This window comes from Anolis carolinensis, chromosome 4 (genome assembly GCF_035594765.1).
Source record: "Anolis carolinensis isolate JA03-04 chromosome 4, rAnoCar3.1.pri, whole genome shotgun sequence".
Lineage (NCBI taxonomy): Eukaryota > Metazoa > Chordata > Lepidosauria > Squamata > Dactyloidae > Anolis > Anolis carolinensis.
In genome coordinates, this window is record NC_085844.1 from 37,369,149 (window position 1) to 37,391,942 (window position 22,794).

Consider the following 22,794-nt stretch of genomic DNA (forward strand, 5'->3'; position numbering starts at 1 on the left):
AGATTTTAATTGTGTATTTTATATTATATTTAATAATCTGGTTTTCATGTATTTATATGTTTGCCTTAAATGTGAAAGACCTATGATCTAAGCACCAAATAAAACTTGGACTCATTTCCCAATCAGCCTGGCTGAGAATGAGGGTAGTGAATTTATTTCAACAGAAATGCCTCCCCATAGCTCTTGCTAAACCATATATACCTTCTTGATATACCTAAAAATGATCAATGTCCTGCTTTTTACAAGGGCATTGAGGTTGTAATCTTGTACACATTATGATGATAGTGAAACTTACATCCAAGTAGGTGTGCATTGGATTTGCCTTTGTCCCTTGTTAACGTGATCCCAGTACAGATGCGAGAATAATCTTGCTTCAGTTTCAAAGAAATGCATGAGCAATAAATGTGAATGTTAAAAAGGAGAAGATTTTATGTCCCAAGAAGATATTGGTGGAGGTGGAAGGTGGGTGGGGAAGGAGGGAGGGAGGGAGGGCTACTCAAGAGGAAATAGCCATCAGTGGTCCCTGTCAGACATATCCAAAGCTATGAAGTTTTTCTTGACTTGAGGCTGGTTATCTCACAAATCTGTCCAAAGCTCTGGTGAATAATTTATACCGAGCTTGAGGTGACAAGTTAAACACGCCCATTTTGTTATGGGGAGGGGATAGAAAATGTTATGAAGGCATCAAGATGGAGCCGGGCTTCGGGGGAGTGAGACCCAGCTGATGGGAATATGAGCATGTCGGCGAGAAGGAAATGCGGCTGTAAAGAAAATGAAATGTAATGAGATCCTCTTTCATGCATAATTCATGAATGATAACATGACTGCATAAAAAGGCCTCGGTTTTTTAACAAGGCAGAGCTGCAATCACATGCATTATCTTCCCAGAGGAACTTTCCATGTTATTGGTGAAAAAGAGAGGAATCTCAAAACACATACAAAAATAATAAAAGCTGACGTATTTTTTTCAAATGCTGGACATTTTTTATTTTGACACAAACCAAAAAAATAAAATGAAACCATTTTGATTTGCACCTGACAAATGGTGTTTAGCAGATTTTTTTTTGCTTTAAACCCTTTGCTCTATCTCACATCTTTAAAAAAGTGTGTGTGTGGGGGGGGGGGGGGATGAGAGGAAAGGAAATGTTATTAAGGGAGGGAGGGGGAGAAGAAAACCTCATTGCCATATAAAATCTAAAACTGGTAAAGGTACTGGGGTACTGAAGATTGAAGTGAAATTGTACATGGAACCGGCTTCTTTGCCTGTCTCCCCATCACAGAAACAAAAGTTTTGCAGTGGAAACACTGCCTTGTAAACAGTTTCACAAAAAGATAGCTATGTAGTATTACCATCAAAATGAGTTCAATTACTTTTGCAAAACCACATGTTATAATTCACACAAATTATATTGCTATGGTCCTGCTACACAGATGTTTGAAAGTGTGTGTCAATGTTGTTGGTTTTTTATTTTTAGTCAGAAGGATTTAAAAACATGAATGTTGATTTTTAAAAAAACAACCTTGAACTGGCTGTAGTTTATTGATATAGAGTCCTCATGACAATTTCTGCTGATAGGCACATAGAAGGATTCGGGATTCCCTTATGTATGACATGTAAGGAATGGTAGGATGGGTTTTGAAAAAATGCACCAGCTTCAGGAGTCTATTAACATATTTGTTTAGTTCCTATTACATCATTTCAATATTTGTAAAGAAGCCAAAATGGCTAGATGGCAGCAAGTTACATTTTTATAGCTCTGACAGTTAGGCTGAAGAATGCATTATGGGTTCAACATGATTGATCCTTCAAAGTATTCACCTTTCATGTGTTTTTTTTTCCTGAGCTGAACAGCAAAAGCTGCTGAGAAATGCTTCTAAAAAGGAGGTGGGAGGAATGGAAGCATCAGTACCGTCACTAAACAATCTTTTCTATTTTAAATCAGATTGTGCTATTATGAAGCCCTAGTTCATAACAACAACTTCACTCTCGTCCTTCATTGACAGCTTTTTAATAATAAATAAATAAATAAATAAATAAATAAAGGATGGAATTCTTATGTGGCTAGGCAATAATTTCATATCTGATTATGGAAGTTTCATCATTTTCTCAGCTCGCACAGCAGAGACTGACCATGTGACCAGCTTGCCTCCCTCATATTCTTTGCCTTGCTTTAAAATGCCGACGGGAATGGCGATATTTTCCGCCTTCTATAAATTTCTCCCCACGCTATCCTTCATAAAAGCTTCAATTTTTAATATGTGTGTGTGTATGTATGAATGTGTGTGTGTAGTGTTTGTATTACTGCCATTCCAACGAAAGACAAGTGATCCCTCGCAGCTCCCTGTTTCACCCCAATAGCCTAGCTCTGAAAAAGAAGTGTGTGCGGGAGCGATTTGCCTCACAGGCAGCCAGGGTGAATTTTGATTATCACTATCTTTAATCCACAACTGACTTGTCTCACTTACTTATCCACTATGTAGAAAACTCCAGATTCAACTTATAGACTTCAAATAATTAATAACATACCTTGCAAACACATGCATAGTCTGCCTGTACCTGCATACAGGAGTGCATGCAGTAGATTACTTGTGTTTCACAAATCCAAATGAGAAATCTGCAGTCTTAAATAAATAAATAAATAAATAAATAAATAAATAAATAAAATAGTCAAAGGGATTATTTCCATGTGCCATCTCCATGCTGGTCTTTTACCTTCTAGGTGATATTGCCTCATTCACATTCTTTGCTCATCTACACACATATGCACACATACACATTTTATTCTGTATTGTTCAGCTTCACTTTGACAGCCATTTCCAGACATGGTGAAGATTTGTTTGCTTATAAGACTGTGCTCTGAGGGAAGTTCTCCTGACAGCCATGCTAGCGGAATCGCTTACTGAATGCTTTAACATACATAATAATGCAAAGCAGCTGAAACAGGAACAGAATAATAACATTGTTGAAATACCCTCTCAGGGCCATGTGATGCAGATTTACCACAGTTAGCAGAATACGGTGGATCTAAGTTCTCCTTGTTTCCTTTAAAAAAAACATTCTGCCATCCACAACAACTCACTTGCATGAAAATATTCCCTTGGTAATTTACATGATAGGTTACCGTGAGATGAGGTGTTATAGGGTATTTTTAATTGAACTGATAAGAAACAACTTGTATTGGTTCACCAGGTCTTTTAACCTTCAAGTAACACGCCAAAAACAAAATTTGAAATCTAGGATTATTTCACAGAGAGAGTGTGTTCAAGTGAACTGACCAGCAGCTATTTTGGAGGTAATATCCTGCTTTCGGTCCCGCCTGCCTCACAAGCGCGGCTGGTGGGAACGAGGGACAGGGCCTTCTCAGTGGTGGCTCCCCGGCTGTGGAACACCCTCCCCAGAGATATACGGCAAGCCCCAACCCTTTTGAGTTTTAGAAAAGCCTTAAAAACATGGCTATGTGCCCAGGCTTTTAACGAATAAATGATAAAGACAACCCAGAGTGTTATATGGATAAAGTTGGAGGATATTGGATGAACGGATTTTAAGCATATGTTTTATGTTTTATATTTTATACTGTATTTAATTGGTTGTAATATATTTTTATATGTTGTTGTTTTTAATGATGTATCGGCATCGAATTGTTGCCAATTGTACGCCGCCCTGAGTCCCTTCGGGTGAGAAGGGCGGGATAGAAATATTGGAAATAAATAAATAAATAAATAATATCCAGAAATGTGTTATCTTCTTTAACATGTATGACTCATATTGTACTTCTGCAAACTACATATGAAGTTACCTCAGAGATAGCAGAAGTGATTTTTGGGGGGAGAGGGAGGGTCTATAGCTCTAAAAGTCCTTCAACCAGAAGCAATTTTGAAAAGTTACTTTTCTAAACTATGAGTTCCTTCCCGCTAAGTAAAGCAAATCATCTACATGGCTGAGGCCACATCTACAATGATCACTCCCTCCTGCCCCTTCAGTGTGTGACCCATACTTGGTGCTGATCTGGTATATGAAACATTGGATCAGCCCTGGATTATCAGTCTGTGTAGATCTGCTCTAATGACAATTTCAGTCATGGGGTCACAGCTATCACTGCATCAGTTGCTGGGGAATGCAAAGCTGAGGGTGCAGGTTTTGATTTTATTCAGCACAGCTCTTTTTTCGTGTCAGGAGCAACTTGAGAAACTGCAAGTTGCTTCTTCTGTGAGAGAATTGGCCGTCTGCAAGGATGTTGCCCAGGGGAAAGTTGGATGTTTGATGTTTTACCATCCTTGTGGGAGGCTTCTCTTATGTCCCCGACTGGAGAGCTGGAACTGACAGAGGGAGCTCACCCACTCTCCCCGGATTCAAACCACCGACCTTTCAGTCAGCAGTCCTGCCAGCACTAAGGTTTAACTCATTGCACCATGGGGGCTTCATATAGCTCTTATTAAGCTATCATGTTCTTATTCTGTTTTCCTACATACAGTCTACCTAGAGATGGGCCATGAAGCCATTTCCAGGTCCATATAATTTTGATTCATGAATCTGATTATTTAATTAAAAGTGAGACATTTGGGTAATAGATCTTGGAGTTTTCATAAAAATGAAGTAAATGACACACAGCTGATATCTAATCAGCTCTGATATCATATTCAAGGGCAGCTGGGTTGGCTATGCAGCAAAATGCAACAAAATCTTCTTGTTGTTTATTCGTTGGGTCAGTTCTGTCTCTTTGTGACCTCATGGACCAGCCCATGCCAGAGCTCCATGTTGGCCGTTGCCAGTCACTTCAAGGATACCATCTTGCCCTTGGTCAGCCCCTCTTTTTTTTTCCTTCCATTTTCCCCAGCATCATTATCTTCTCCAAGCTTTCCTGTCTTCTCATTATGTGGCCAAAGTACTTCATCTTTGCCTCTAATATCCTTCCAGTGAGCAGTCAGGCTTTATTTCCTGGAGTATGGACTGGTTTGATCTTCTTGCTGTCCAAGGCACTCTCAGAATTTTCCTCCAACACCACAGTTCAAAAGCATTAATTTTCCTTCACTCAGCCTTCCTTATGGTCCAGCTCTCACATCCATAGGTTACTACAGGGAATACTATTGCTTTAACTATGCGGACCTTTGTTGCCAGTGTAATATCTCCACTCTTCACTATTTTATCGAGATTGGTCATTGCTCTCCTCCCAAGAAGTAAACATCTTCTGATTTCCTGGCTGCAGTTTGTGTCTGCAGTAATCTTCACCCCTAGAGATACAAAGTCTGTCACTGCTTCCACGTTTTCTCCCTCTAAAATCTAAAATCCAACAAAATCTAAAATCCACAAAAAAGTGATACCTCTGTTGGTCAACCAACATTCAGAAAGCACATCAGGTAAGTTTTCAAAGGGCAGTAAAAAACAAAAAATGAAATTTCAACTTCATTAGCTACAAAAAAGAATGTATACCTCAATGGCCAGTGTCTGTGGGGACTGGTTGAGGAATAGTCATTTTTTCTAAATTCTAATGCCTTAAAATCACAATAGTGACATTGATCTCTCAATAAAAAAATACAGCAGCCCTATGCCATTACATCTCATGTCTTGTCAACCTGTAGGTCTCAGGGAACCTATATCTATGGCTGTGGCATGTGATCTTCCAGGATCAAGGTTTTTTTTTCTTTTTTTTCGTGTCAGGAGCAACTTGAGTTGCTTCTGGAGTGAGAGAATTGGCCGTCTGCAAGGACGTTGCCCAGGGGACGCCCGGATGTTTTTTTGATGTTTTTACCATCCTTGTGGGAGGCTTCTCTCATGTCCTTGCATGGAGCTGGAGCTGATAGAGGGAGCTCATCCGCGCTCTCCCCAGGTGGGATTCGAACCTGGCAGCTTTCAGGTCAGCAACCTAACCTTCAAGTCACTTAGTCCACTACGCCATCTGGAGGCTCCTCCAGGATCAAGGTGAAAAGGAAGCTTTATTAGACTATCTGACTCTGAACCCACATTGACCTCCCCCCCCCCCCAATATCTTTCCCAAAATTCCTTGTATCTAACAATGAACGTCCCTTGCAAATATTTTATAGGTGAGGACACACCAAATCCTAAAGAATACTTTAGGGAAATTTCTGAACATTTAATTCCAGTTTTTTTTTAAAAAAAATCACACATTCCCTGCATGACTTGTTTTCAAAGGGACCAATTCCTGCTATGTCAGGAAGCAACCAGATTGTGTGGAGAAACTGTATATAGTGTCTAGGTTACATGGATCTACCCTACTCTATAAGAAGAATGTGTAAGTCAGTTCTTGGTGTATTAAGATTCCAGTTCAATCCCAAACGTCTCCAAAGCAAGAACACACAGCATGGTTGGAAAAGATCTGTGTCTTGTTGCTATACATATTAAACCAGGGGTCCCCAAACTAAGGCTCGGGGGCCGGATGCGGCCCTCCAAGGTCATTGACCTGGCCCCCGCCCTCAGTTTTAGATTTAGGCTCGGTCAAAGTCTGAAATGACTTGAAGGCACACAACAATAACAATCCAACTTAAATTGACTATCTCATTGGCCAGAAGCAGGCCCACACTTCCCATTGAAATCCTGATAGGTTTATGTTGGTTAAAATTGTTTTTATTTTTAAATATTGTATTGTTCTTTCATTTACCAATATTGTGCTATGGTAATGATATAATATATTGTGTATACATATTATATTATTAATAATATTATAATGTCATACAATATAATTATACTAATAATAATGCAATATAATATTAATTATACATTATATATTAAATTTAATATTACTAATATTACCGTATAGTGGTATAGTACAATATAGTAATATATAATGCTAATATTGTGCTATGCTAATAATATAATATATTGTATGTACATACAACTTGTAAGCCGCTCTGACTCCCCTTCGGGATGAGAGAGGGTGGGATATAAATGTAGTAAATAAAATAAATAAATAATTGTTGTTGTGGGTTTTTTTGCACTACAAGTAAGACATGTGCAGTGTGCATAGGAATTTGTTCGTATTTTTTTCAAATGATAATTCGGCCCCTCAAGAGTCTGAGGGACCATAAACTGGCCCTCCACTTCAAAAGTTTGAGGACCCCTGTATTAAACAGTGCTACTCCAGATAGATGTGTTCTGACTCTATATATGAAATTTCTATATATTGTTTGTATATTTAGGAAGAAATGCTACATATGAGGTTTATGTTGATCTAAACACTGAATGCAATAATGTATACAATTTCCATAGGCTGAATTCCTCAAAAGGAACACAGTGAAATGAAATATTCTATGGGGCAAGAGGAACCTCTGAGATGTGATAACATGCTATATTGTATGGGGACAATACTAATCTGAATAATGAAGTTGTTGTTCACTAGCAGTTTAAGCAAGAAAGATGGAAAAGAAAGATCAGGGAATTTAATTTCTCGTGCAATATTTTTAACTGACAATCCTAGGGACCTAGGAAAGTTGGAGAAGCTAGAACTGCTTCAAGTGTTTATTTATAAAAGCACACATACAGAGTATGAACTTTAATTAAAGTAATTAAATATTGTGAATAATTTAACTTCTGAGATTCTCCACATATAATTATTTGTAGGTATTTTTCCTGTTTGGCAATCATGCAATACTTAGAAGGCTGTTGTTCAGAGTGTTAATTATAAGGACGCAATTTCAACATTTTGTACCAATGACAAGAGCTAACATGACTGGTGCAGACTGTGAGGGGAAAAAAATTTCACTAGCCTGGAAAAACAGGAAAATGGAAAGCTGGTCAAAAATTTTGAGGTTGTCAAACTACCCAAACTCCCAGCCTGTGTTTTTTGGCGAAAGGGAGAGTGCAAATTGGTTATCTAGAACTATATGGTGGCTACGTCCCAAGGAGTTCTGCTATTTGTAGTTATGTGAGGCTCTAAGCTTCTCTGGAAGAGAATTCTACTGCTAAATCCTAGGATGCCATAAGATAGATCCAGGGTAGTTGAGTTGGAATAAGTGTGTGTGTGAGAGAGAGAGAGAGAGAGAGAGAGAAAGAGAGAGAGAGGGAGGGAGGGAGGCCTAACTGAAAATTGCAGACTTCCTGGTATCATTCTTCATCCTTTGGCTATGCTCTGGCATTCTGATGGGACTCCCACAGTCACTTGGTCAGTCACTTCTCCCCAATGCTCCAGCATGGAGGCTGTCCCTGTGTGAAAGTCTTCAAAATGACACAATTTCTAGTGATGTCTATTGAAATTGAGCAATTTCAGGCAACCGCGGATAGTGAGTTGCAGGTAGTGAAACCTGAAGCATGGATACCGAGTCCCGGTAAGTGGATACTGGTATCAGCCACAGGCCGCCTGTGAATCCATATGCCTGGCAAGACAAAGAAGCTAGTCCAATATTCCTGAATGAAAATCTCACCAAGTTGAAGAAGAAGCCACCAAGGTAATTTACTGAGCCAGCTGAAGTGATGCCAGCTTGTGGTTATCTGCCAAAGTAAGCTGAGATACCGTAACATTGCAAAACAGACATTTTATACATTACAGTTTTTTGAAATTCCCACTCCCACCCCAGCTGGAGATGGCTCTGCTGTGATTGGCTGGGCTCCATTGACATCAGAGAGGATTCCCTGCAGAGGTAGGACTGTGGTACCTGTCAGCCAATAGGAGAGCATTCTTTGCTTCCAATGCAGATTTCTGCTCTCCAATGGCTGACAGGGGGCAGGATGGAAACTTCAGACAAAGAAGACATGGTGTTATGATGGGATTACATTGTCCCAACTCTGGAACAAACCTCGGGTACCATGAGTTTGTGATTATTGTCTTTATGAACCCTGACCGCGTGAGTCTGAAGACTCTGCACCAGTGTCCATTGTGTTTCAAAGCAGTATATTGTCCATAATGATGGGATTTAGAGTCTGTTCCTGGGAACGAGGGAGATGGCATTGTGGTGAACGGGGCAAGCCATCCCAACATCAGGGAAGAGAATGCCGCGTGATAAGTGATCATTGATATGTCCAAGTGGGCGGGTAGTCCAATTCCTGATCCTGTTGCCCTAGGTGCAGCTGGGTCTATGGGGCCAGTACTGGCCTGAAGATGATGGGTGATTGTGTCTTTTATGATTGAGATGATGCCCAGGAAAATGGCTGGAGGGGATTTCCTGGGTCATGAGGTGCTGGCAAAAGGTCAGCCAAAGGTATTGATCAGTGGCATACTTCTCCAAAGATGTTTTTATACACAGAAATATAACATATATACACATTAAATGGGAAAAATAAGAATCCGTGGATACTGGGGGCTCCCATCAAGGAAACCAGGGCACCCACAGGGGAAGGGAGGTGGTGTAGGGGTTCAGGGAGATGAAGAGTGGTTAGTGTGGGGAAGAAGGAAATAATAAGCCCTGCTCCGTGGGCTGTGCAGGGCCATGGGGCTGGATGGGCTATGTGGCCTGATGGTCACTGGGGCCAGCTGCGGGAGGTGAAAATGGAAGAAATAGACTCAAGGAGGCAGAAAGAGATACAAAGTAGTCAAAAGGAGAGAATAATGCACCAAGATGCATATTTATTGAAGGGTTCGAGAACAATAAAATAAAAATAAAAAGGAAAGATTGTTTCAAGGAAAGTATCCAGGGCGCTGGGCTCCTCTGAACCTTATTTATTTATTTATTTATTTACCACTCTTCTCCCCGCTTCTCGCAAAACTAACTCATCAAAATAAAAGAGCCATGGCTATCTGTGGAACGCTCTGCCAAACCGGGGGGTGGGGGGGGGCTGTGTTCAATGTCACTTTGACATAGAAAAAATTATTCTGAAAGGGAGAGAGCTGAATGTGCTATTGTGAACCATGTCCCAACATGTTGTGCACAACAGGAAAGAATTGGCACCTTATTAAGTTAGAACTTCAGTTCAATGCCCATTCATAACCATATCAGTGGGTAACATCTCATTTCAGTGGGTAACTACAATTAAATAATTATATTACTATGAATTGTTGCAAGATACAGCGTGATCCCCTTATTCACAGACTCAATATCCATGGTTTCACTTACTCATGCTGTAAAAAAATAGGCCACCCCCTGGAAGTGTTTATGGAGTTCTTTAGGTCTTTCGATGCTATTCTATGGCATGCCTCTATCACAAGTATAGACAAAATATAGGGTTCGCCTTTATCTGTGGTTTCAGGAATCCACAGGGGGCTTTGAATGCTTTGTATGTTACATTAACCATATGTTTTACTTAACTTATTTGTATCAGCGAAGCAACTGCAGCAAATTCCTGCCCTATTTAGATCAAATTGAACCCTGGAGCCACATAGAAAAACTGTACTGGAGCAGAGTTTGAAAAGTTACTTTTTTGAATTACAACAACAAAAAAACTTTATTTATATACCGCTCTATCTCCAATAAGGACTCAGAGCGGTTTATAACTTTCACTTTTCCCAGTGGCCTTGCTGGCTGGGAAATTCTGGTAGCTGTAGTCTAAAAATCCTAAGCTTTTCTGTCTCGATACTCTTCTATGGCCCTCTAATATTGTTTTAATAACAATCAAGATTTAGGGACATAGTGAATACCATCCTGTGTATGGAACTAGAGGGAGTTGGCCTCACAAACCATCCTTAAAAGACTCCTAATATTCCATTCAAAAATATATTTTCACTGGTAATTTTAGAATGGAGTTGAGGCACAGTAATAGAACAATTGGATTGGAAAATTCTCTGCCCATTTCATTTCTGCATTACAAGATGTGTGCGGTCCATATGGGACAGGAAGAGTATTTGATTTCTTTCAGGGTCTTCAGTCTTTACAAAACTAGACTCAAGTTTATAAATCAGTCCATCTAGTTTGATTAAGTTCATCTAGCTGCTATCCTGCTATATTAATCCCTTGTGTTTTATCCTACAATCCCTACTTCAACTGGCACCATCTATACCACAGCCACTACATGGAAGCTTTTCATAATGCAGAGGTCTGGTGTAGTAACCTATATTTAACATGTCAAAACTTATTAGGCTGATGCTGCAAATTCATGCCATAGTTGTTATATTATGGAAGAGTTGATTTCCATCTTTTAAAAAAGTCCAATTGCCTTAAGAAAAATAAGATCAAGATGCAAAGAATAAAATAAACAAGTCTGCATGGATAGCAAAGGCGTTGTGAGCATATTTATCCATTTTTTGTGTATGTGCATGGAGTATTTAATTACATTGAAGGAAAAATTTGCTACACTGGAAATGCTTTGTTAGATACAATCTTTGAGCAATTCATGCCACTATTTTTGTTGGAGTGATATTGTGGTTTGAATCCTAGGTTAGGACTTCTGGAGATCAGGGTTCAAATCCCTGCTCAGATGTGGAAACCATCTGTGTGATCTTGGGTAAATCCCTTAATCTTTTCTCAGACTAGGAGGAAGGAAATAGAAAACTTCCTTTGAATAAACCTTGCCAAGAAAACCCTCTAATAAGGTTGGCATAAGAAAGCAACTGCACTTGGCATGCATTTCCCCTTTATTCAAAAAGTTATCTGTTATTGATACCAATTTACCAAAGGCAGTTCAGCTAAAGTCTGGGCCCATGCTGGAAATCATACATAACCATCTATGGACAAAATGCAAACAAAATGTAGTCAGTCCCACAGCCTCATTCTCATAGTCTCAGCTGCATAGATCTACTTGGCACATGCCATGTGAATTTATTCTCATTTCCAATTACACTGATGCTGAACCAAAAAAGAAAGGAAGGAAGGGAGGGAGGAAGGGTGTCCCTGTCCACTATTACATTAAACAGCTGTCATCAAATGCAAATTGAGCATCCTTTATCCCAAATTCTGTAATCTGAAATACTCCCAAATCCAAAACTGTTCACTTGAGTAGCCGAGATAATGACACCTTTGCTTTCTGATGGTTCACTCTGTTTCATGCACAAAATTATTTTAAAAATTTACATATAAAATTACCTTCAGGTTCTGTGTATAGGGTGTAAATGAAACATAGTACATTTTGTGTTTAGACTTTGGTCTCATTTCAAAGATATTACTTATATATATGCCAGTGCAGGTATTCCAAAATTTGAGATGGGAGGGAATCCAAAACATTTTGGTCCCAATCAGATAAGGGATATTCAACCTGCCTATGAACACATTTAATAAAAAAAATAAGTTCTTACTCATTATTATTTTTTAAAATTAAAAATGATGCTGAAATGCCAGAATGATCTGCTAATGCTACACTCAGAGCTTGAAAACATGACTTTTTACACAGGAAGGTGTAAACTTGATAAACAACGTTTACAAGTATACACATAACTAAGGGGCAACATACATTAAAATTATGAAAATCATGATTTATTTGCATACTACCATCAACACAAATAGTACTTTGCAGAACCAATGTGTGCCACCCCTCATTGCCATGAACATAAGTTTCTTTACATACCACCATCACTTTTAAACTGAATCCCAGACTTTAATTAAAAATTTCTGCATGAAGCAAGTAATCTTTCCTTTAGCAAATGTTGCTGCTTTTCTTTCCTTTATTTTCCTACATGGCAAGGACAGGTCTTTGGTATTTATTGTACAGTAAGAAGTCCCCAATGTAATCCTCTGCTTTACAAATCCCACAGAGCACTGTTTTAATCAAAGCATAGCTTAGCTCCCTTCTCCCCAATTCTTTTAAAGTTGTAATTTTATATTCATTACACGAGACTGTAGAAATCAGAGCAAAACTTAATTAAACTAGAATAGTACAGCACTGATCCACTGTTCCACAGGCCCAGCAGTGGGCTGCACTCAAATATCTGTATGGCAGGATCCCCCAGGAGTGGAAGGTGTAGAATTTTTCTTCACGTAGCAATACTCAATTGCATTTGCAGATAGTACCCAACAAGGGAGCTTCCTTACTTAGTCTTAGGGGTGGGAAACCTGTGGCTTTCCATAAGCTGTTTCACTTCAGCCCCCATCATCCCTCTCCACTGCCCATGCAGACTGACACCGATGGGCAACTGGAGCTCAGCAACATTTGGATGGGCATGAGGCACCCATCTCCTATATCTACTTAGGAACCGTCATAGATTACCAAAGTGCACTGCAACGTAATCCTTTGTCCTGTTTATACTCTATAATCAGAAATCTGTTTTTGTCTTTTCTGTGCATAAATTTCCCAATGGTAATGGGTGGATATTTTTGTATAAAGTGCAACATCTGCATTCCATTCACAGCTTTGGCAATTATGCACATGGTGTAGGGTTCCCTGATCACAGGGCCTGAGATCTCCAACCTCGTCTCCAGTCTTCAGAGCAAGTAAAAGGAATTTCAGGGTGAAAAATATTGCCTTGAACAGTGTTTGCCTGAGTGTTTGCATGTGTATCTTCCTTATTCATTAGACATGGTGTTTGTTTTGTTTTGTTTTGGTTTTTTTTAAAAAAAGACTAGCAAACTGTGCAGATGTGATTGATGCTTAATGTAGCCTGAATTGATATCTTAATGCAATATACTTTATAACATGAATGTAGCATGTATTAATATCTTAAAATATGCATTATAACATTATCAGAGCTACCCATTGTGACATTACAATGTGTGATTCCCAGATCTCAGGTTTTCACCTTGAAATTTCAGGAGTGGGATGGGATTAATTGGGCAACCCTAAAGTGATGCCATCGTACCTGTAGATGTGCATTTGATTGTTCGTTCAGTTGTGCATCCAAAATGCATTCAATTAAGTATGAGGGTTTCAAATCCTGCCAAATTTAATCTGTGTATTTTATTTTGATATTATTAGTTAGTTGTGGTGTTTTTTGATTGTCATTATGTATTATTTTATTCTTGCTTGGTTTTATATTTATTTGTTGTAAGCCATCCAAGTCCTTTGGGAGAGGGGGCAGAATATAAGAAAAGATTGTTGTTGTTGTTGTTGTTGTTGTTGTTGTTGTTGTTGTTGTTGTAGTAGTAGTAGTATCCCAACTCTGGATGTTATTAGCTGTACACAACAACTATACTATAGAAGCTTGACTGGTAAGTTTGCATCAACACTGCTATCCAGTACCCACTTACCTCAAAGGCATCCATAAAGAGTTGAAAGAGAATCACTTCTTCATAGATACGCATTACCTGTGATATCTATAGTAGAGGGTTGGACTATGATCCTGGAAAGACATGCTCAGACATAAAGACCCACTTGGTGACCTTGAGCAACTCACATTCTCTCAGGTCAAGGCAAACACAAACCCACTCCAAAGAAATCTTGCCAAGAAAACCTCATGATAGGTTTACCTTGGGTCTCCGTTAAGTCAGAAATGACTTGAAAGCACACAAGAAAAACAAACAAACCAATGTGACCATGCAGTTAGTTAATGGAAATGATCAGCCACCAGTGAAATATTATTTAAAAAATAGTTGAAATTGTACAGTCAATAAAATAGCCAGTATGTGTATGTACATGCATGTGCGGGTGGGGGTGTGTGTGTGTGTGGATTTGGCTGCAATTCTGCACACAACTGGGTTGTTAGGATTCAAAAGAGTTAAAGAAGTTTAACCAATGGCCAGAAATGCAGTCTTTCTGAATAAAGGTAAAAAAATTGTGCAACACTCTGAGGTACTTTTAATAACCGATCGGTTACTTTCTTTTTTTAAAAAAAATAGCCCTTTGTCTTATCAGTACAGGACTTGTTTTGATGTTGTATCATTCTTACCAGTCAAAAAATGAGCTAAAGCTGTAAGTGATATGAAATCTCTCTTTTGAAATCTGTGGATTGTATCATTATATCAACTGTGCAGTTGCAGCACTACTTAAAGTAACTATAAACAGTAATGTTTTCAACTAATAATATTCTGAATAGGCTTTTTTTATCTTGTAATAGGTAACTGCGGATCACCCCATAACCAGAGTGTAATGAAATTGTCAACATTCTCTTCATTTCTTCGTTTCCTGACAAATGGTGTGAACATATCACCTTTTTCTCCTAATGGAAAACCTAACTGGAATATATCAAAATGCTATTAGGTTTTTCATTTTCTACCACAATTTAATGCTGGGGAATGCATACAACCTTCATGCGTGCACTATTGTAAAATATTCTTCGTCCCTGATAAAATGACTGGGGGGGGGGGGGGGGATAGAAGAATCAAGTAGAATCATTCACTTATTTTGTATTGCTGCTCCTTTGTTACAGCCTTGTTGAAATGCCTGAAATACAATTTCCTTGGCTTCCCAATTGCACATGGTTCTTCTTGTTAGCTGAAATGTGTTTAAAATGTCACCTAATTTTACCTTGTAAAACATGTGTATCTCATCTAAGTGTGTGTCTAATTAAAGAGTTTGTGCAATCAACACAACTGGTAGTAGCACAGAAAAGCTATTTATTAAGAGTACGAGCTGTATTTTTTTAGCACATAGGATGAACTGAAAATGCAATTGCCATAAGTTACAGAAGCTTCTTATTGTAATATTATGTGGAAACAGAAGGATCAAAATCCCTGTATTCTCAAGAGAAATCTATGTATCCTATTCACTCTTTAATTCATTCTGTCTTGGTTCAAACCAGTAATGGGATATACTATAAATCCATACTTACATGCATAGCATGTACATGTCAGTGTACAGTCTGATGAAGAAATTCCTTTTGCAATGAAACCTTTTCTCCTTCTTTCTGTTATGGATTGCATGATTTGACAGAGGTATAACTTGATTTTTACTGTTATTTGAGCATGTGAAAAAAAAACAGAATATAGATTTGTTGGTTTGAATTAAGAATATGAACTCATAAGGGTTATCATTATTAGAATGAATTGGCTTCTTGTTTGTATGCAGAACATTTGAGTGAATCACTTGGTATTATAGCATGCATTGTTTAAAACAAGAGCAAATAATGCATGAATAGAAAATTTTTCTTCTGCAGGTGTGATGCTGTTCTCATCTCAGCTGTAGAAACACTGTGACTAGCCTTAATGTGAACGTGGGAATTTGTCCCATGAATCAAGTGTATGAGATGAAAAAGAAGACAGCTATCAGACAGCATACGTCTGCCAAGATGACGCATTATCCAAAATATAAAATCTTGACACATAGTAGCCAACTTTCCACATATCTTACAGCCCTACCCTAGAGATAGCAAATATAGTTTGTACAGAAGTGAATCTGTCCCAAGAAATCTCTTTTATTTGCCAAGAAAAATGAGATCTCAAGCCAGGGGCAACAAATTTGGGCTGATGTTGGTAGCTTGCTGTTATTTGAGGTCATCACTGATTCTGCTCTTATCCCAAATTTTATGGCACACACAGAAGCTTTAATTTGATTGTTTCACTTCATATCAGACATAGAAAGTATTCAGTAGTAATGAAAGAGATCCTTACCACTCAACAGTGTGTCCAAAGCCCAAGCAAAGAGAAGCTGACACCTATCATGGGTTTTCTGTGCAAGGCTATATTTTTGATTTATTGTAGGTCGCCTTGTGTCCAGTACTGGAGAAAACTGCAGGTGTAAAAAAAATGTCATTGATTGAAATAGGACCTTCAGTTTTAGCAAAAAGGAGTTACTAAATATTTTTATTATTCTACTGTATGGTGTGCCAGTCAGAAATTTGGAATAGATTCCTTTCCCTTTAATGGTTCTATAGCAGAAGGAACCAGATTACAAGCAACACATACCAATTTTCCCTCTTCTGAACAACCATTAAAAGAACACTCTAGTTTTTACTCTGGCAACCTTGGGGCAGGAAACTACCGTAGCATATTCACTTAATAGCAGCTTTGGGGAACTGCATACATTAATTTTCTTGAGATTATATCCCATTCTTTTCCCAGTAAGGGGTGGGAGGTGCTGAAGTCTATTAAGCCCAAGAGAAACCTTTTGTGAAACAGGAAGTAAAATATATCTCAACCTCTAGTTAATTTCCGGTGTGAAAAACGGCCTCTCCTGAGTCTAAAAAAAAATTCAGAGAACATAGTGAAATTGCCCCCAAATCTGAAAGCGTTGTTCAAAATCTGTTTTTCTCTCTGGAGTCCTTCTAATGGACTTCTGAAGCAGTCCCAACCACAACTTTTTGAAAATTGCTACAAAGGTTAAAATATGTGCTTTATCACACAAATGTGGCAAACCAGCATATAAGCAGGACTTATATGCTGTAATAAGAACTATGAGACAGTTCTTATTACATTACATCATTGACATTCTGCCATCTACCCACAGCAAACCATTTCCCTGCAATTGTTGGGTAAAATCTGCTAATAACCCCTGATTCTGCCATGGTGCAACAGCTTACTGGGTGTGATAATCTCCTGATCCCCTATGTGGCAGCATGCCAGCACAGAAGTAGCATGGTATGTTCAAAGGAAATGGTTCAAGGGAGACGTCAGACCTGGCCACGGTAGTGCATGCCCTAATTACACCTCTACTGAACTACTCCAATGCATTCTACCTGTGGCTGCCTTTGAAGAGTGCTTGGAAGCTTCAGCTGGTGCAAAGGTCAGCTGCCAGGTTACTAACTAGAACACTGTACAGTAGGCTTGCTCAAATAATTCGATTTCCCCGTTACCCGTTATTAATTTGTTATTTTCGTTTGTTTTGAAGCAATATACGGCCTTGATTGTCCACACGTCTGGATATCGCAGTTTCGAATCGCGAGAGGCCGTTTTTTCTTATTTCGTCGTTTTTTTCGTTAGGAAAAAAAAGCTTTTGCAAATCACCCAAACTCCCACCATTCAGGCCCTTTCCTTTTGCCCCTCAGCAAAAGGGGCGTCACGGGCTCAGCCAATGGGAGGGGGCGAGGGGGAAGGAGGCCGAGGAGGAGGAGGAAGACGGAGGGGGAAAATGGCCGCCGCCGCCGCCTCGCCTCAGCTCAGGCCTGGTGTCTCTCTGTGAGGCGGGAAGGCGGCGGATGGAGCCGAGACCGAGAGAGACAGAGAGGGGCCCGGCGGTGAGGTTTTGATGTCTGTGCGAAGCTAGGCAAGTGGGGTTTATGTATCTGTGGAAGGTCCAGGGTGGGAGAAAGAACTCTTGTCTGTGGGAGGCAAGTGTGAATGTTGCAATTGGTCACCTTGATTAGCATTGAATAGCCTTGCAGCTTCAAAGCCTGGCTGCTTCCTACCTGGGGGAATCCTTTGTTGGGAGGTATTAGCTGGCCCTGATTGTTTCCTGTCTGGAATTCCCATTTTCTGGGTGTTGTTCTTTTACTGTCCTGATTTTAGCTTTTCTGTAGCTAAAAATGCATATAAAATTGATTCTATAGGGAGGATAAATGATTGGATTTCAACTCCTACAGCTTGGCTTTCTCTGCCAATAATGGTACCCATCTTGGATATTGTAAGGGATTTATTATTATTATTATTATTATTATTATTATTATTATTATTATTAGACCTTGCTCCCAGGAAGGTGCCTTCGCTGTGGCTCCCAACTTATCTATCTATCTACCTTTCCACATATTCTCCACATTGTGTGTATGTGTATGTATATTATATATACATGAGCCCCGATGGCGAAGTGTGTTAAAGCACTGAGCTGCTGAACTTGCAGACCGAAAGGTCCCAGGTTCAAATCCCGGAAGCAGAGTGAGTGCCCGCTGTTAGCTCCAGCTTCTGCCAACCTAGCAGCTTGAAAACATGCCAATGTGAGTAGATCAATAGGTACCGCTCTGGCGGGAAGGTAATGGCACTCCATGTAGTCATGCCGGCCACATGACCTTGGAGGTGTCTATGGACAACACTGGCTCTTGGGCTTAGAAATGGAGATGAGCACCAACCCCCAGAGTCAGACATGACTGAACTTAACGTCAAGGGATACCTTTACCTTTACCTATACACACACACACACAAACACACACACACATATGCAGGGACTATATATATATACACAGTATATATCACACACACACCAATTTAACAAAGTTTCAGCCACAAAAACAAAGTTTCTGAAGTAGAACAATGACTTTCACAGTAAAGACAACCCAATTTAACAGGAAATAAGACTTTCAAACCAGGAACAGATTTCTGCAATTATTAAAAAATGGTTTATTATAAAAGCTATGAAAATTCGCCAAAAATCAGAGGATAAGGGAAACGTTCCAAATTTTGGTGAGCTATCAGTGTTAAATGTGTTCTACCACTGTACCAAGTTTGAAGAAGATCACTCAAAAAATGAGGGTGGGAGAGTCCTGTAAAGTCCTCTCCCTCTGTGCTGTTTTTGGGAATTGCGCATGCGCGTCCGCCATTAACGAATTAATTTTGAAGATAACGAATTTTCGTTAATTTCGAATTTTTTGGGGGGCAAAATTCGGAAATACCTTCAAAAACGAAACGTTGCCCCCCTCTACTTTTGCAACGAGTTTAGAATCAAATTTTTCGTGGATCGATCAAGCCTACTGTACAGGTAGCAAACAACTCACATGCTATGGAAGCTCCACTGGCTCCCAGTTTACTACCGAGCAAAATTTAATGTGCTGGTTGTTACTGTACCTTTAAAGCCCTAAACAGTTCAGATCCAGACTATTTGGTCAACCGCCAATCTTCATACGAACCTGCCTGGACACTGCAATCATCAAGGGAGGCTGTCCTTATGTTCCTGCCTCTGTCTCAAACCCGGTTCGTGGAGACAAGAGAGAGGATCTTCTTTGCAGTTGCCTCCCACCTCTGGAACTTCCTTCCAGAGGAAGTCAATATGGCCCCCTCGCTACACTCCTTCAAAAAGCAGTTAAAAACATTTTTGTGCTCCCAAGCATATGGAGAAGTAGGTGGTTAGGCTAAGGTTCTAAGGTTTTTAAGGCTTTTAAACCATGTGAAATGGAATAGGAATATGAATTTTAAAACTATAGGCACTCTTTAGTGTGGCTTTGTGTTGTATTGTTAATTATGATTTTTATTATCAAATGTAGTTGAGTTTATAATGCTTTTTATTAAGTTATGTCTGTATGTATGTATTTGTTGGCACTGGATATTTGCCTTTTATGTTGTTAGCTGCTTCTAGTCTCATAATGGGAAATGGGGTGGGATATAAATAAAGATGATGATGATTATTATTATGATGATCTATCGACAGTTGCATACTCCTACTTAGGAAGTGACTGGGGGTATTTTTTTTCCAAAAAAAATCACTAAATGTTCCTTTTGGGATCTTGGAGGGGCACTGGGGCCTCAAAACACTCTTTGGATACTGCTTGTGGCCCACAGGATGCTATATAGAAGAGGTATCTTTCAAGTGATGAAGTAAATGTGCTCCTGGGCATTACTTCTTTAATACAAAATTCAGCACAGGGGCAGCAATAAAATGGATAGAGCAGGGATAGTTTCCAACATCACAAAAAAGAGCAATTCAATCTGTTTCAGCTGAACTAACATGTAGAATGAAACTACAAGATCAGGTAGGCATATGTAAACATCTTCTAGAGTTCAATCAACAGCTTAATCCAAAATGTATCCTGGCATTTTTCTTTTACTAATCTCCACATTTCTGGGATTGCCCTTTAGTGGCCAAAGGAATAGATCATGCATGGGCAAACTTTTTTGCCTTGGTGCCGCATTGCAAGCCCAACCAGGAGAGCCAGGCAAGGAGGGAGGGGGGTCAGGCACATGCTGGGTGGGGAGGACCCATAAAAGAGCAGGGCCAGGAGGGAGCAGAGCAGGACCCAGGTCATCCTCAGGTTGACCTCCCAATGTAAGGATGGGGTGTTGTTTTAATTTGCCTTTTGTTTGTATTGCTACATTGTGTGTTGAGGCCTTGGCCTTTGTAAGCCACATCGAGTCCTTCGGGAGATGCTAGCGGGGTACAAATAAAGTTTAATAATAATAATAATAATCCTTATGCCAGGTGGAAGGTGACTGCCCTGATCCTCCCTCCCTCATGATCCTCTTGGCAATATCCCGGGAGGTAGGAGGGCGAGACTGGCAGTGGCTGAGAGTGCTTCGGAAGGCTTTCAGCTGTCACATGCCTTCCTTGAGCCATCCTTCTGACATAAGGATGGAGCTGCTGTCCTTATGCCAGGAGGAGGGTGAGACACACAGTGGTTGAAAGCGCTCCAAAGCATTCTCACTTCCTATGTGTCTTCCTCCCCCATCTTTTTGGTATAAGGACACAGCAGGCTTCCGTGTCCTTCTGTCACGAGGTCAGGGAAATGAGGAGGGCCTGAGATAAGCACCCAGGGGAGCACATCCAGCCAACGGGCCTTAATTTTCCCACACTGGTATAGATTCATCTTTTAAAAAAGAATAGTGAGGCATGGTCTGTCTTGCTATTCACATATGCTCAGTAAGGGATGCTGGTTATCTTACAGCAGGATTGGATAGAATAGAAATCTATCATGATCCAGTTCAGGCTTTATTGCATTGTTCAAATATGCCACCTCATCCTGACACCAAAAACCTCCCAATGCTAATACTGCTAATAAAATAAATAAATAAATACAGCTAGTCTGAGAATAACTAGGAAAGGGATTCTACTTGTCAGAAGCTTTGTTTACAGAGATATGCTTGTGTAACAGGAACATAAACAGATTCAAATGACGAGACATAGTAGATTTGAAGATGAGAGGAATGGAAATACAGTATGCCCTTCTTACCCATTTTCAGAAAGCCCCATTCTCCTTAGGCCATTCAATGGAATTCTATGGTATATCTCCACCAAAAGTTGACTATAGGGTTGTGCCAGAGGATCTAGAAATTCTGGAGAGGTGTTCTCTCAATGCATTTACTAGTTTTTTCACCAGGAATGTATGCTATGCTTCTGTTGGAAGTAACTTATTTTCAATAGCAGCCATACATTTTGGTATCCACTGGAGGTCCTGGAATCAAATCCCAATGGATACCAAAGACACACTTTACAAAGTAGAGAGTGAGCTTGGAACTACAATTGGGAGGAAAGGAGGAAGTTAAGACCATCTGGAAAGTATTTGCAAGATGTAGCAACAAATCAATTAAGCCTTGCAAATTGCAGCAAGCTGCTGCTCTACTAACTGAGCTGGAGATAGGGACACAGCCCTTTCCTCTTGTCTAGAGCTGAACTATGAAAACTCCTGTGGATGACTTTTTAAAATTTATATTCTACTTTTCTCACAAAACCATCTGTATTTTCTGTACAGAAAATTGTAATTGTGCAGAAAATGATGGTTTTCTGTACAACGAAAATAGTTTGTATATATTTTGTGCAGAAAATTTCTAAACTATGAAGATTCTGAGTCAGAATGGAAGATAGATTTCTTAAATACCAGAAAATGCTGTTTTTGGAAATTTATTCTGAACAAAGGCAGCACCAAATTTGCAAAAACTCCAATGTACAAATTTTGCACAGGATGTTCCAAACTGAAAATGGTCTTGAAAATTCTAGTTTTCAAAGACTTTTAAAAATAATTTGGCATTGGTACTTTCAATTAATAGTTCAGCAAAGAAGTTCATCTATATAAAAATATTTACTGTATAACAAATTAAATCTTATGTCGACTTCATAAACAATACAATATAATCCCCTGGTTAAATGCAGTAACTCATTCCCCCTAACACTTCCAGCTCCCATCAAGGCAAATGTCCTATTGTGATTCATTACAAGCCCTCACCTTTTCTCTGGCCCTGTCTAACTGTCCTTCTCATGATTTAACCCATTCATAACTGCCCCTCTCTCTATATCTATTTCAAACTGGCCCCATCTAAACTTTAACAGACAAGCCTCTAGTTTTATCTTTCTGCCCCTATATGCTGCCTCGGTTTCAATTCACTGCCAAAGAAGATAGCAAAATGTGCACATTTTAAATATTTGGAATGGAAAGTGTTTTAAGAGTTTAAAAAAAAACCTCAATGAAGGAGAAATTAAAAATGACAGATTTGTACTTTAGAAGACCTCTAACCCCATGATCTGTGGAGCACCTGTTATGA

General features: G+C 39.4%; 1 long non-coding RNA gene across 1 annotated transcript in view; it reads right to left on the minus strand.

The window, feature by feature from the left end:
- Positions 1-6,783: 6,783 nt before the first annotated feature.
- The window catches only part of LOC103278504 (uncharacterized), a 220,262-nt gene continuing 204,251 nt past the window's right edge, over positions 6,784-22,794 (minus strand). Inside the window, exons 5-6 of the long non-coding RNA XR_010005945.1 lie at positions 16,294-16,411; positions 6,784-15,635 (exon numbers count right to left, since the gene is read on the minus strand). This is a non-coding gene — a long non-coding RNA (uncharacterized LOC103278504). The remainder of the gene's footprint in view (positions 15,636-16,293; positions 16,412-22,794) is intronic.